Raw genomic sequence first — 17,220 nt, 5'->3', positions numbered from 1 at the left:
TAAGGTGTGGATTTTAACACATTTCCAGTTCACTGGAAGACAAACAAAAAAGGTTGGGTTAAAAAAGAAATTTTTAATGAATGGTTCCAGAATCAATGTTTTGTTCCAGAAGTTAAATGCTATTTAATGGAAAAAAATCTGGACTTGAAAATTTTATTGATTATAGACAGTGCACCTGGCCATCCTGTTTTAGAACACCCAAATTTGGAATTTTGTTTTCTGCCACCTAATACAACATCCTTAATACAACCACTAGACCAGGGTGTGATTACTACCTTCAAAACTTACTACATTAGAAGAACATTCCAATACATTTTGGATAAACTAGATAAGGATAATTTACTGAAAGTTATTGATGTGTTGAAGAAATTTTCTATTTTGGATTGCATCAAACTTGCTAAGTTGGCATTATCAGAATTGAAACCATCAACTTTAAATGCATGCTGGAAAGCTACTTGGCCAGAATGTGTGAAAAAGAAAAACCCTGTTCCTTTGCATACAACTGAATATTCCAGTATCATCAGATTAGCACATGCAGTTGGCAGAGAAGGATTTGGTGATTTTTTATCTATAGATATTGAAGAATTGATGGTTGACAATGACAAAATAATAGAAGCTGTTCTTGAGAATCTCGATGAAAAAGAAAAAAAGTGATGATGATGAAGAGATTTCACTCGCTGCAGGATTAATTAAAGAAGGGCTTCAAATGGCTAGTAAATTGCAAAATTATTTTCTTACACATGATCCAAATACTGAATCAGATGAACAGCTTAAACGTGAACTGAAGTCATGTATGGTGTGATATGAAGAATTATACAAAGATCTAGTTCAAAACAGAATCTCAACAATTAATTACAGAGCTCATGGTAAAAAAAAAAAAATCAACCTTCAGAATTATTGGAATTGGTGTTAATTTAGTTCCTTTTACTGAAGAAAACATTTCACCATTGCAGTATGAACAGGACAGCCAAAGTGTTTCAAGTGATAGAAGTGATTTAATTAAAGTCTCACACAAAAGAATGCGGCTACTGTCAGAAAGTGACAGCAAATAAAATTTAAGTAATAACCGTATGTGTGGGTGTATTTGGACCTTTTTGGATTTCTGTTTTATTAGTGACACACTATTTTCTTTAAGAAAGATACATATGTATATACTTTGAATAAGTATTTAAAATAAAAAATATTCCATTAAAATTTAGTTTTATTCAACGATTTTCATATGTTTCGTTTGAAAATAACTTATTGTTCATATCAAGTTTTCACATCTGGAACCATTCTTCTATTTTTTCATATGCGCTATATTCTTTTTTACACGGTTTTTTTCTGGAACCAATCTACCATGTCAATGATGAATTGGGTGTATCTATCAGAGTAGTTTATCTCAGCTGTCCAGCAAGACACTATATTCCAAATCTTTTGTGATGATTTAAATGTTAGAAGTATGGTCATTCTAAAACTGCCTATTGTGACTCTGCCATTTGTGCCCATTGTGGTAGTAAAGATTATGAGAATAAAGACTTCAAGAGCAAAACATCAAAAACCACCTCTGTGATCTAACTGTGAAGAGACCACAAGCAGTACCTGAGCATGTCATAGGTAAAGATGAAGGAGATACAAAAAATAAAATTAGAGTAATACATCACCTATTATGAGGCTAAGAGGCAGTATATCCTATTTGCTTCCTGAAAGGCAGTATATCCTCAACATCTGATAAATCCTCATGCACCAAGAAGTCAATGGTAAAGCATTAGTAGAGATGTTAAAAATCCATATATCAATCCCATCTTCTCGTAACTAAGACTAACCATCAGTCATATTTTAATCAAATGTCCTCATTTTAGTAATGAGTGTGGTCACTATTTTAGTCATATTTAATCTGTCAGAGCCCTGTACACTCAGATTTTATCAGACTTACCAAGTGTCTCCTTTGCTTTTAAATTTTTAATGAAAATCAATATTTTTCACCATATATAGTCTACTTATATTTTTATTTATACACTGTTTTTTTGTACATAGTCTTTTAATATATGATTGGATTTTTTTTTCATGTTTTACAAACTTTTTTAACACTTATATTTCACAGACCTTTTTACATCTATCTTTTATGCACCTTTTTTACACTCGTTTCTGCACGCACTTCTTTACACCTACCTTTTGTATATTCTTATTTATTTAAACCTTTTCATGTATTTGTTTATTTATGAAGGTATTCTTGACCCTGTATGCTGCTTTGATCATTACTGATATAGTATGATCATCCTTGTGCCATAAAACTCCTAAACAAACACATCATTTTGTAGTTCAACACCCACAAGAAGTTGATATTTAAATTACATTTTGTGGGTTTATATATTGAGTTGATGGCTCAGAGATTAAAAATTGGCTTTCTGATAGATATCAGAGAGTTTTGTATGGGGGAGCAGTATCACAAAGGAGGAAGGTTACAGGAGGAACTGGGACTATTACTATTCAACCTCTATGTCAGTGATATTGTCACTGGATTAAAATGGAGATATTCAGCTGACTGCAAATGATGAAAATCATGGGAGGGCTATCATTAATAGTGCTTATATTGTGACTTTTCAAAACACATGATCAGACTACCTGTGGTTAACAAAAATGATATTAGGACAGCAGAAAATTGGTTATAAGGATGAAGTGGTGATAAGATTGACATTCAAACTGTTGAGAAGTATTAAATAGATTGATACTGTAGTGACTTTTCATATGGTACAATCAGGAGGAATAAACAACGACAACAGGCCATCCCTGGAAGTTGCAAATGGAAGTAGTGTGCAAGAAGATATGAAATAAGTTTTTTTGCATGGAGAATGGAATGTATTACCTGAGGTAGTGAGAGTGCATGAGGTGAATGAATTTAATGAGTGGCATGATATAATTTGTGCTGTCTAAGATAGACCTCTCATGATGAATTCATGGAGATGCAGAATAATAATAATCCCACAGAAATCCATCCCCAAAAAAGATACTTTTTTCAGAGTGGCTGCAAAAGATTACAGTGGAAGAAGGCTGGCTGAGAAAGAAATAATAAATTCAGCTTGGTTTTATAAACTTTGGTAATATTATTTTATTTATAATTTCTTTCTTTCTCACTTCCACTATGATAAAACATCATTACCAAAGTTTATCCAACCAACTGAATTCATGATTTTTTTTCTCACAGTTTTCTTCCATTGTAATCTTTTGTAGCCACTTCGTAAAAAAAAAAAAAAAAAACCTTGGGATCAATTTTTTTGTGATTATTACAAGAAGTCTTGTAATAATCACAGATTGAGTCTGTAATCACTCAAACTCATTCACTGTATGCACTCTCACCGTCATCTTAGGCAGTATATTCCATGCTGAAAAGCAATATCCCAATGTACCCTTTAAATAAATTTCATAGCTGAATATTTCCAGTTATGACTCGGAAGTGAAACATGATCTCTGACCAAAAACATTGCTAACAAACTGAAGACTACTATACTGCATGGAGAAAAAATGGAATGACCATTACACATTAGTGTAGTGTTTGTAGAGAGCTCCTGAACAGATAAGTATTATTTTGAGTAATAATTGGTAAATTTGCTTGAATCTTACATAGTGTTATTTACTTTTCGTATCTTAGCGTGTCTGGGTGATTTTTGCTTTCTGAGTATTTTAATTAGTAAATTGATAGATACGATTATTTTGCACATGGCCCCCATGAAGAGAAATACAAAGATGGAGTTCAGGTCACCATCTTTGTCTAAAAATTTTAATTTAAAGGATTTCATTCCGTGTACCGTTTGCAAAATGTATGCATTGAGGAGAGTGGTTGGAGTCTAGTTAAACAACGATAGTGGAGTGAATGTGGGCAGAAAGTGTAAGGAATGCGAGGATTTAAAGAGTGTTTCAGGTCGTGAGGGTGATATGCGAGTGACATTTGCGAGGTAGTACCAGATAGCTGTGAGAGTGGCGTCAAAAGTGAGAATGAAGGTAAACATACAGCACGGATGAATGAATTAACAGAAAATAAAAATGATCAGACTGATGCAATGAGTGAGATCGCATGGTTATGCAGAGTGATACACAGGACAGCTGGAGCGTTGGTAAAAATGTTTACCGAGTGTACCGACTAATAAATGGCAAAAGTATGATAGGAAAAATAAGAGTATGATAGTGAGTGTAAACAAAATGAAAGAGCGAGTGTTGTACAGAGATTCCTTAGTAAGAGGAGGTGTGATAGTTGAGAGTTTAACAAAATCGTACCAACCTGGTGCGAATGTTAAGGATGTAAGCGAGTCAATTAGAATGCAAAAGCAGGGGGTGAAAGAATTGATAGTAATAGCAGGTACAAATGATTTGAAAGGAGACAAAATGGCTATGAGAGAGGATTTGAAGGAATTGCTTGAGGTAGCAAAAGAGGAGAGAGAGAGAGAGAGAGTTAGGATGGTGAGTGTTGCCGCGGTATGACAGTGAAGAGTATGGAAGGAGGGGGCCATAATCGCTAACGGCATTATGAGTGAATTATGCAGGAGTGGCGTGGAATTTGTGGATGTGTGGAGTGAGTTTGATGGGCGAAAGGATTTATATAAGATGGATAGTTTATATTTGAATGGATTTGGTGTACGGAGACTTGAACAGGTGTTGAATGTAGTAGAAGTGGATGTGCAGAATCAGGGAAACTAGAGTTATTAAGGGGGGGAGGAGTAGATATGCAGACTTTAGGGAGACAGTTGAGTGTATGAATGTGTGTAATATGCCGGAGCGAGTATGAAAGACAACAAATCAGAATGATTAGTTAGTGTAAGTTAGTATAAGGCATCAAAATAGGGATGGGACAAATGGGCTTCTGCAATTCATGTATACTAATGCCAGAAGTATTAGGAACAAGAAGGAAGAATTTTTGGCCTTGGTTGGCACTTCCAGGCATTGGTGAAACATGGCTGAAAGAAGATTATATAGTTAGTGGGATTGAATGTGAGGGGTATGGTGTGTTCAGGAGTGACAGGAAGAATAAAATGGGGGTAGGAGTGTTATTGATGATAGCTGATGAGCTACAGCCAAGGAAAATAGAAGTGGAACTGCAGGTTACAGAAAAGAGCATATTTGAGGCCATTTGGTGTGAGATTGAAACTAGCAGAACAAAATATACAGTTGGGTGCTGCTATAGACCAGGTGATGAAATAGATGGTGGAGATGGTATGCATAAGCAAATAGAAGAAAGGAGTGGAAGGAGGGTAATTATTATGGGAGATTTTAACTATGGTAACATTCATTGGAAGGAGGAGAGGGCACATGGGAGGAAGGAATCGGATCTTATGCAGTTATTAAGGGATAACTATCTCAGACAGAATGTAATAAAAAAAATACTCAGGGTCAGAGAGTGCTTGCATCTAATTACCTACTAATTGCATCTAAGAATTTGGCTGTAACGAATATGACTACGTTGCCACCAATTAGTGAGAGTGATCATAGGGTCTTGACTTAGGAGGTAGCTAAAGGTGTGGAATTTACAATTAAGACAGGGTACATTTGGAATTATCAGGCTAGTAAGTATGAAAAGCTTAGGAGTTTGATTGGTTCAGTGCCATGGCATGTAAAACTGCAAGGGTGTTGATAGGGCATGGGAGGCAGTTAAGAAGTGTTTGCATGAGGCAATGGCTGACTGTATATCTAGAGTCCAAATAATAAATCAAGTTGGGGTTAAATGGATGAATAACACTATTAAGCTTGAGCTGCAAAAAAAAGAAACAACTATGGAGGGAATTTAAGGAGAAAGGTGACCAGCAGGCACATGAACAGTATAAAGTGCAGGCCAGAAGGGTAACGAGTGTGGTAAGAAAAGCAAAAACGAATTATGAATGAACATTAGCCATGCAGGCTAAAGAGTATCCCAAACAGTTTTTTCGATATGTTGCAAGTAAAAGAAAAAATGTAAATGGCAGAATGATTTTAAAGAATGCCGATGGTAGGGAGTTAACTGAATCAGCTGATATAGTTGAATTACTGAGCAAGCACTTTGCAAGAATATATCATCCAGGTGGTGATATTGCAGGAATGAATGAACCAATAGATTATACGGGAATTGCGGTGAATGAAGTGGAGGTGAATAGTCTATTACAAAACCTCAATGTCAATACTTCTGTGGGACTGGATGGTATACCAGCTCGTATCATTCGTGAAGCGGCTAAAGAACTGACAGTGCCCCTTGATTTTGTTTAATTTGAGTCTCGGGTCTGGATTAGTACCGAGGGGATGGAAAAGTTCCACTGCATAAAGGAGGTTCCAAGACTGCTGTTGTAAATTACCAACCGATTAGCATATCAGGAATGGTTGTCAAGGTCTTGGAGAAATTAGTCGAGAAAAATACAGGATTGGATAGATGAAAATGGGATACTCTATGGGGAACAACATGGTTTTGTGAAGGGTAGATCATGCCTCAGTAACTTGCTCACGTTTTATAACACAGTGACGGCTGAACTGGATAAGGGTAATGGGTTTACAGTGATTCTACTGGACCTTGCTAAGGCCTTTGACAGGATACCACATGGAATTCTAATCAGTAAACATATGGGGATGGATATAGGGTTGGTGAGATGGATAGGAGGGTGGTTGATGGAGAGATATCAGAGAGTGGTTTATTCAGGAGTAGAGTCCAAAAGATGGCCTGTGACTAGTGGTGTGCCAAAGAGTTCTGTTCTTGGATCACTACTTTTCAATTTGTTCATTAACAGTATAGGAAAGGATCTGAGAGGAAGTGTTCACCTGTTTGCTGATGATGCCAAGTTGGATAGAGCAATAGTGAGTGCACAGGATGTCAAAATTTTGCAAGATGATTTGGATAGTTTGGAGGACTCTGCTAAGGAAAATGGATGTCAGTTTAATGTGGCAAAGTGTAAGGTTATGCATTTTGGGGTGAAAAGATTAGCAGCAGTATATCACATTGGTGGAACTGTACTCCAGGAGATTGATGAGGCCAGGAATTTTGAAGTGTAGGTGGACATATAGTTGAAGTTTAGGTGGCACATCGCAAAAGTGGCTAAATCAGCTCATCAAATCACTTGGTTGCTGAAAAATACTTTAACAAGCAAAGACAAACCAGTTATTGTTCCTCTGTATCGAGCCTTGATAATACCCCCATCTAGACTACTGTGCCCAGATATGGGCGCCAGGGTTTCTTCTTGGTGGAGAGGATCCAGAGACAAGTGACCAAGATGATAGCAGGTCTGTGGAATGAATCTTATGAGAACAGATTGAAGATGTGTGGGTTGCGGAAAAGGGGTGATATGATTGAGGCATTGAAATTACTGAATGGTTTCTATAAGATTAATTCAGAAGATATTTTTGAGAATAGGAATGGTGGTGGGAAGACTAGGGGCCATACATGGAAGCTGGGCAAGAATGTGGTTAGCAAGGGTGTTAGAGCTAGGTTTTTTACTTGGCGAGTGGTGAATGAGTGGAATAAGCTGCCAGAGTCTGTTGTGGGTGCCATGACTGTGAATGAGTTCAAGGCGAGGTATGATAGATACTGTGTGAATGTCGAATAGTTGCTCTTGACATGATGTTAGGGCCTCCCTCGCTGAGTCTGTCGACTTCCTGGAGTTAATAATACCGTATCACCCTGCAAGATAGCAAGTATTTGAATTAGAGCTACGTAAAGCCAAGATGAGAACCATTAAAAGATCCAAGTGACAAGAGACATAATGTAAGAGGCAACACTCAGAAATATCTATTTTTGAAACAGTTATCGCCATTAGCAAAAGAAGCACAACTTGCATACCATATTCTTGGAATTGTGTTGGTCAGAATTGCACCTAAAATATCCAAGTTATCAGGCTGGCACTGTCTTCCCCCTAATCTGTTAAGATTTTATTACAATCAGACAGTGCTGCTATATGTAAACTTACAATTTCATGTTAAATTTCTGTTATGTTTGTTTGTGAATAGATTACATATTGTACCTGGAGGTTGTGCATTTCAGTCAGATCAATCACTTGAATAGTTCTGGAGCAGATTGATAATTAAAACTAACTGACTATGGTCCATTTCTAGATGTGATTGTTTTAATTCAAATTCATATAATGAATCTGTTTATTCTGGATGTAAAAGTATACTATCAATGTGGATGTTTCAATACATTGAACTGAAAATATTATCATTTAAAATCTTTATTAAAATGTACCGAATCAGCAACTCACACACCAGCTAATGTATCAAACCAAATCACAAGCAAATTTAATCAAAGTGCTATGACATTTAAATTTTATGTCCCATTTCTTGATGACTGCATGATGATACCCCTTCACAGACCTTCCTTTTGCAGATGTTTGATAACAATGGTTACCTCCAATTTCTCTCTTTTTCATTATCCATGGAAACCTGTAAGAAGAGAGCAAATTAATATAGGAAGATTATACTAATGTACAGTACATTAGTATAAAAAATAGAGTATATCAGAGTACTAAATATTGACATATGGCATCATGTTTAGACAGAATTAGGTAATTCTGTCTAAACTATATAGCTATATATGTGTTTGCAAAAGGAGGAGCAAAACTGTAGAATTTTAGAGGTAAAAGGCAGATGAAATGAATGAACAAAATAAATAAATAGACTGGAAGAAAAACTGCTTAAATACTGATGATTCAATACTGAATTAATTTTTGACCTTCTTTCAAATATCATGGAATTCACAAATTCACCCAGTAAGTCATATCTATGAATAAGAATGTTTTCCCTAGATGCAGCAGTTACAGTTATGTAACTGCTGCATGTGGTATACAATAATACATTTACCATACAATTACCTAATTCCAAATTATCCTTCAAGATACTTTAAAACAGTATGATAAAAAAGTTTAGAAGTGCAGATAGCCAAAGATTTTATTTTTTATTTTTTTAATGTCACTTACATCCTTAAATAAATCGCTGAATATCTTTTGAATATTTAGCATAAGTGGCTGTTTTGTCTTATCTAGATCATAAATTACTAGCATGGCAACAGCCTATTAATTGTATTCAGAATTTTTTGTAAAAACAATAGTGTTCTTTCTGGCATGTAGTCAACCCGGCCACAACACTATCTTTTACAACATCTTATATTATTTTTGTATATAGTAGCCTACATTTTAAGCCAGCAAAGGAAATAACTCAGTCAAATTACTGATGATCATATGCTGCCTATTCCTATAACAAGCACTTTCTGGACTAGTACAATGAACTTGACTTTCTTCAGATCCTCTTTTAAAATCCAATCTTATGTGAGTAGAGAATTCTTCAGACTAAACATCAGTTTTCTCTCTAGCCCAGATCCACATTCTCATTGTTCATATAACACTCAGAGATGAAATATCCACTGTGAATTCATTCATTCATTCAAGAAAAGTATTACTTCTTAAAAATTTCACTTTGAATAAATCTTTGAAACTAGGGATAACTAACAAAGATAGGAGGAGGTGGAGGGTTGGTATGATTGAGACGTATAACTTGGTGAGAGGAGCCTATCAAATAGATAGGGGAAATTAAGGAGATGCAAAAATGAGAGATATTTGGCAGGTGACGATGATGATTTATGGTTTAAATGGCACAACGACAGCAAAAGTCACACTGCACCATATCAAAAATTATAGCAGCACATAAGGTAAGACAATCACAAACATCCATACCTGCAGCAGGATTTGTGACCTGTTGGTTGGAGAGCTGGTATGCAAACCACTCAGCCAACTCTTTGACAGGGATGGTTGCTAAGTAGAATATATTCCCAGAGTGGGTGGTGAGTGCTCTAACATCAAATGTATTCAAGCCATGGTATGATAGTTATTGAGGTCTGTGAGTGCTAAACCTTTCATGATGAGTCTTTGGATGCCATGGAAGACTGGGAGTAATACTAGCACCATGGAGCATACATATGCATTCTGAACTTAAATAGGAATAAATAACTTTACCTCAATCATGCTGACACTCAGCACCACTTTTTTTTTAATCTGGGTAAGCCTCCATAGCATAATTGGAAGAACGATGATACTTTGCACCCTTCAGATGGGAAAGGCCAAAGTTGATTCTCGTCATGACGGGAGGAATCTTTGTTTTTTTTTTTTCCTTTTTTCAATTGAAGGTGAGTTAGCCAATCTCATATGGAGGCAGCAGGGTTTTTTCTCCCATATACAGACAAATCATCCTTCAGGACACATGCACTTTACAGGCAAAAAATAATAGTGGTGATAGTGAGCAGTAGATGGCATTGATGTAGATGGATAGAAGTGGTGACAGAGAGTTGTAAAGTAGATGCTCCCCCTCAATAAGTTTTTGGACACTTTGTAGGTGTCAATAATAATTTGGGAATCTAATGGTATATTCACATTTTGCATATTACTGCTGTTACATCAACACTAATATATTATATTCTACCAACTGCATGTGCTATATATTTCATGCAGATGAGTTGATTTTCATGTTTTGTTTGCTTGTATGTCTCAGAAACATCAGATTAATAAAATAATTGTATAATTGTATATTATCATTATGTTTTCAATGTGCAATTGATAAGTGGCATATATTGTTGTTATATGCCATTTATTGATTGTCATCATGAAATTCTTAACAGGCACAGGATATTATTAGTACTATAGGATATAGGATAGTACTACATGAAAAAATTATATCATTACTAAACTGACTATCAACAATTTTCTTTCAAATTAATCTGTTATCTGTCAAGATTCCAGTGTCAATAAATCTTATATTTCTATTTCTAAGGCTTTTTAATGCCACAGTCCATCTCGATTTTGGTCTTTCTCTGGTTCTTTTTTCCTGCCATCCTTTTCTCTCCCATTCTGTTTAAATGACAATACCATCTGAGATTAGCTCTGCTAACACATTCTTGAATGTCTTCTGTGGTTAAGAATTTAGGGAGACACAAAACACATTAAAATAATTACACTACTTAATATTGGGAAAGTAACATTTGACGTTTCAACCTCTGTATTGAGGTCATCATCAGAAAAATACATATGTATAAGAAGCGTGCTACATGCTATTGCACTTTACAAAGGTAAAATGAATCTAAAATGCTTATTAATCTTTTATCTAGCCTGACCTCTAATGGAAAATAAAAACAGAACTACATTAAAAATTTCAAAAGTCCTCTCGTATTGAGATTTCCTTCTGAGCTTGTTCCGGTTGCTAAAAGGATTGCAGATGGGTCATCCACATTCTTGGAATGATTAGTCCGTCATTTTTGTTCAGGTTTGGATTGTATTTTAGCATTTCACAGGCTTCTTTAAATTTTCTCTCAAACCAGGTTTTGGTGCTCTAACACCCTTGTCAACCATGCTCTCTTGCCCAGCTTCCATGCATGGCCCCTAGTCCTCCCACCACCAGTCATATTTTCAAAAATATCTTCTGGATCAATCTTATAGAAACCCTTCAGTAATGTGAATGTCTCAATCATATCACCCCTCCTTCGCCTATCGTGCAATCTCTGCAACCCGCAAATCTTCAACCTATTCTCATAAGGTTCATTCCACAGACCTGCTATCATCTTGGTCACTCATCTCTGGATCCTCTCCACTTCCTCCCCATCGCGAAGAAACCCTGGTGCCCATAACTAGGCACAGTAGTCCAGATGGGGTCTTATCAAGGCTCGATACAGAGGAACAACAACTTGTTTGTCTCTGCATGTTAAAGTATTTTTCAGAATCCAAGTGATTTGATGAGCTGATTTAGTCACTTTTGCGATGTGCCCCCTAAACTTCAACTCCATGTCCACCAACACTACCAAATCCCTGGCCTCATCAATCTCCTGGAGTACGGTTCCACCAATGCGATATACTGCTGCCATTCTTTTCACCCCAAAGTGCATAACCTTACACTTTGCCACATTAAATTGGCATCCATTTTTCCTAGCCCAGTCCTCCAAACTATCCAAATCATCCTGTAAAATTTTGACATCCTGTGCACTCACAATTGCTCTACCCAACTTTGCATCATCAGCAAACAAGTGAACACTTCCTCTCAAATCCTTTCCTATATCATTGATGAACAAATTGAAAAGCAGTGGCCCAAGAACAGAGCCCTGTGGCACACCACTAGTCACAAGCCGTCTTTTAGACTCCACTCCTGAATAAACCACTCTCTGGTATCTCTCCTTCAACCACCCTCCTATCCATCTCACCAACCCTATATCTATCCCCATCTGCTCCAGTTTACTGATTAGGGTTCCATGTGGTATCCTGTCAAAGGCCTTGGCAAGGTCTAGTAGTATCACTGTAAACCCATTACCCCTATCCAGTTCAGCCATCCCTGTGTTATAAAACGTGAGCAAGTTACTGAGGCATGATCTACCCTTCACAAAACCATGTTGTCCCCCATACAATATCCCATTCTCATCTATCCAATCCTGTATTCTTTTCTTGACTAATTTCTTTAAGACCTTGACAATGATTCCTGATATGCTAATCGGTCGGTAATTTACAACAACAGTCTTGGAACCACCTTTATGCAGTGGAACTATTTTCCCCTCTTTCCACCCCCTCAGGACTAACCCAGACCCGAGACTCCAATTAAACAAAACGGTCAAGGGTACTGACAATTCTTTAGCTGCTTCTCGTACGACACGAGCTGGTATACCATCCAATCCCACGGATGTATTGAAATTTAGGTTATGCAATAGACTACTCACCTCCACTTCATTCACCACAATTCCCGTATAATCTACTGGTTTATTCGTTTCTGCAATGTCACCACCTGGTTGATATATACTTGCAAAGTGCTCACTCAGTAACTCAACTATATCAACTGATTCAGTTACCTCCCTACCATCGGCATTCTTTAAAATCATTGTGCCATGTACATTTTTCCTTTTACTTGCTGCATATCTAAAAAACTGTTTAGGGTTCTCTTTAGCCTGCATGGCTAATGTTCTTTTGTAATCCTTTTTTGCTTTTCTTACCACACTCGTTACCCTTCTGGCCTGCGCTTTATACTGTTCATGTGCCTGCTGGTCACCTTTCTCCTTAAATTCCAATGTCGCTATTAAATCATATTTCTTGAAATCAGTTTTGAAATGCTGATGTTATGTAGTTCTTTCAGAGAAGCCATTTAATTTCATATATTGTTCGATAGTAGAGAATTCTTATTGTAAATAATGGGGAGTTGAAAAATTATTTTTAGCTCGTAGAATTAAATACTTTGATTTCCTGTCTTTTGAGAAGGATGATGTGCAGACTGTTGAGGAATGTGACATCCAGTGAATGTGGGTTTTCTATGAACGGATGAGAAGAATGTCAAAAAAACGATAATTTGTTGTCTCTTTCAATTTTCATAGTGAATTTGATACAAGGATTTAAAGTATTGATATTAGCTGAAAACATTAATCCGAAGGGTTTTTTAAAAAAGTGAGACTTGCCTACGTGTGATTTCAGTAGGTTTGCTAAATATTTGGCTATGCGATACATAGATGAATCAATGCAGTCTATAACTGGATGAAGAGGAATGTCTTTCTTATGGATCTTTTGTAGACCATAGAACCTCAGTGCTCTTGCAAAATACATTTTTAACTTTTCTATGGTCTCGGCATCTAAACTTATAACTTCGTCTAGAAGGGAGTTTAATTTCCTAAGTTTCCTGTTAGTGGGATTAAGATCCAGTTCCTGGTAGGTTGAATGATCTCGTAGTAAATAAGAAATTTTTCTTTTATAATTTGCAGAGTGCATAAGTACTGTAGCTTTTCCCTTGTCTGCTTTGGTGATAACAAGATGACTGTTGCATCTTAGTGAATATAAAGCTTTCTTTTCAGAAGGAGATATGTTAGATTGGATTTAAGTAGGATTTTTACTCCGAGGTCTTTAATTTCCTCTCCTTAAAAATTGACTTCCTTGAGTCCCACTTTCCCAACAGCGAAATCATCCTCCTAGGAGATTTAATGTCCACAACACCAACTGGCTTTCCTCCTTCAGTTGTACAGATCTTGCAGGCAGAGATGCTGAAACATTCGCCATCACTAATGATGGCACAACTAGTTCAGATGCCAACCATTCTCCAAATACCCTAGATCTCTTCCTGACCAATGACCCTTCGAAATACACATTGAATGTAGAGAGCCTGCTAGGCAATTCTGACCACAACCTAGTAGTCAGAATTGCCTAGCAATCACATTTGCCTCACAATCATCTCCTACCTCATGCAACAACACTTATACAGCCACTCCCATACAAGAGTAGTTTAGCATTATGACAGTGCCAAGTGGGACAGCCTCCACAACTTCTATGCCTCATTCCCATGGTTAGACTATTGCTTCCAATCTCCCAACCCAAACACATGCACCTAACTCATAGCCAAAGTAATCCTCACAAGCATGGAATCATACATTCCCCACAGTACTCTGATCTGCCATTCCCTAACCAAACCCTGGTTTTCCAAAAGATGTGCAAAGGCTGTACATATGAAAAGCCAAACATACCATTATTGGCTCAAATCAAGAACTACACCCTCCTTTAGAACTTTATAACCAAGCCCGAAATAAATGCAAAAAAAAAAAAAAAACAATCGATGCTTCCAAAACAAAGTTCGAAAGAGCAAAAAGCAGGAAATTAGCAGCATATCCAAACGGCAGCTAAGCCTTTTGGTCTCTCGCCAAAGCAATCGGTTGTTCCCACCTCTATCATACCCAGATGGCTCCATTGCATCATCACCTACAAAAAAGGCCAATCTCCTAGCCTCACACTTTGCTTCCAATGCACACATAACTGACAATGGCAAATGTCCCCCAACCATTCCAGATACCTGCTATACTGTCTTACTCCACTGGTATCTATCCCACAGCCTGGAAATTGACATATATTCCACCCATTGCCAAGAAGGACGACTAGTCACTGTCATCCAACTACCATCCCATCTTGCTATCTCAGTCCTGTCTAAAATAATGGAAAAAATCATCAATTCCCAACTCCTACACTACCTTGAAGCTACACATCTAATAAATGACCGTCATTATGGATTCCGTCGCTGCTGATCAACAGGAAATCTGCTCACATATCTCTGGACAAATGTCATGGAGAAGTTTGGCAAATCTCAAGCGGTTGCACTTGATATCTCCAAGGCGTTTGACCAGGTCTGGCACCTGGTCAAACGCCTTGGAGTTTCATTAGAAATCAACAACATATCTAATGAATATTTATAACAAATTCACAGAATTTCTCTAATAATTGTATAACTATTTGTATCTGATCAGATTTTGTTTAATAAATGAATAGAGTTAATTGCAGATGAGAGATGTTTGGAATAATCTTTAGGCTGCAGCTTATCTTGTAATACAGATAGTTTACATCTTTTTAGTTTAACTTTTCCTATGAAGGATTTGAATTCTTGTTTTTAGATAAACTTGTGCCATAGTTCTATACAATACAATATATACAAGGTGTGTGTATATATATAAGTCAGCAGTTAGTCTTTGTAAGTCTGCTGAATTACAAAGCTTTATGCTTTAACTAAAGAAAAGGTTAATCATAACAGTGTAACATAAATTGCATATCTACCCTATATATATATAAAATGATAAGCCTTTTTATGTAACGTTTTTTGTCAAGTTATTTGAAACGATTTGAAACTCAGGGGCTACCCTGAGTGTCGAGTCTTCAAAATTCGAGTCATCAGAATTCAAGGAGAACCGGCCTACCAGTCCGGAACTCGGGGAGTTGGGCGCCAGGGGGCAGAACCCCCCCCTTAGTTTTCAAAATTCGAGTCATCAGAATTCAAGGAGAACCAGCCTACCTGTCCGGAACATGGGGGATTTGGGTGCCGTAGGCACAGCCCCCTAGTGTGTGTGTGTGTGTGTATACATATATATATATATATATATATATATACGTAGGCTGTTCAATAAGTAATAAGACTATATTTATACAGAAAACAAATTACCTTTAATCGTCATCATTTACATGGTCTTTTTCGAAGTAACTACCGTGAGACTATGCATTTGTCCCAACGTTGTGCCCACTTCTTAAACACATGTGAGAGTCCTTTTTTGAGAGTTCTTTCAAAACCGCCTCCGCAGCTTTTACACATGCTTTGTTGCTTTCAAAATGGCGGCCTCTTAGTGGTTTCTTGAGCTAAGGAAACAGCCAGAAATCACATGGTGCAAGATCAGGACTGTATGGAGGGTGTGGTAGGATATGTGTTGTTCTTCTGCAAAACGTCCACTACACAACCAGCAATATGTGTCCTTACATTATCGTGGTGCAATAAGAAGCCATTCTTCAGCAATGGATGCTTCCTTTTGACGTGCTTGATGATAATCGCTGCTGTGTTGATCATTGTCTCTGTGATGGACGTTGAAGGTCTTCCCTCAAGTTCAAGATCTTCCACATTTTGCCTTCCTTCCTTAAAAGTTTTATGCCAGCGAAAAACACTTGCCCTCGACATTGCTTCATCGTGGAAAACTTTGCGCATCATGTTAAAAGTGTCCAATGTCGATTTTTGCAAGCGCGCACAAAATTTAATCGCATAACGCTGTTCCAAGGACGCTTCCATTTCAAAGACTGGTTGTGCCTCGTAGATGCGCCGACAAGTACTTGCATTTAGTCACGTGACACTCTGGCACATCAGCCCGTATATGCCGTCTTTATTCCACAGAAATTAATATTGCGATGAGTGGTTTCGCCACAGTAAAATTAGTCTTATTACTTATTGAACAGCCCACATATATATATATATATTATTATTTGTCACCTCCAGAGAGTCCAAAGACTCATTGAGGGAGAGCATCTGCTCTACAACTCTGCTTCCACCACTCACAATCCACCAACTGACCGCAACTACACCAACGCCATCTACTGCCAACCACCACCAGTATTTCCATAGCCAATCACAAACATCCATGCCCACGGTGGGATTCGAACCCGCAGCCTCTTGACTGGAGAGCGGACATGCTAACCACTCGACCAGCCAGCCTGGCTGGTCGAGTGGTTAGCACACACACACACACGTGCAATTTATTTTACACTGTTATGATTAACCTTTTCTTCAGTTAAAGCATGAAGTTTTTGGTAATGTAACGTCATGCAGCTCGTTCTATTTTGAATAAATCAGTTGTTTGCATTCTACTTTGTAACAAATGTTTTTTAAGCCACTGATGATCTGTTAATTTCAGTCTGAAATATATGGCAGTATATTTAATAAATATAATACTTTTACCTTGTGTTTTTGGGTGTATATATATACATATATTGTATAGAACTA

General features: G+C 37.2%; 2 protein-coding genes across 9 annotated transcripts in view; one reads left to right on the top strand and one right to left on the bottom strand.

Moving 5' to 3' along the window:
- Cad74A (cadherin 74A) overlaps positions 1–17,220 on the top strand; it is an 850,889-nt gene that overhangs the window by 818,873 nt on the left and 14,796 nt on the right. The gene's annotated exons all lie outside the window — the stretch shown is intronic.
- The window catches only part of LOC150104397 (NAD(P)H pyrophosphatase NUDT13, mitochondrial-like), a 581,172-nt gene continuing 572,089 nt past the window's right edge, over positions 8,138–17,220 (bottom strand). For all 8 annotated transcript variants that reach the window (XM_090396341.1, XM_090396343.1, XM_090396344.1 and 5 more), the window contains one exon: positions 8,138–8,364. The gene's annotated coding sequence lies outside the window, so the exon portion shown is untranslated. The remainder of the gene's footprint in view (positions 8,365–17,220) is intronic.

This window comes from Typopeltis vanoorti, chromosome 8, assembly GCF_054136105.1.
Source record: "Typopeltis vanoorti isolate ZY-2024b chromosome 8, IOZ_Tvanoo_1.0, whole genome shotgun sequence".
In the NCBI taxonomy this organism is placed as follows: Eukaryota; Metazoa; Arthropoda; class Arachnida; order Uropygi; family Thelyphonidae; genus Typopeltis; species Typopeltis vanoorti.
Note: the sequence above shows the minus strand (reverse complement) of the source record. Positions and strands in the feature narration are given on the sequence as shown.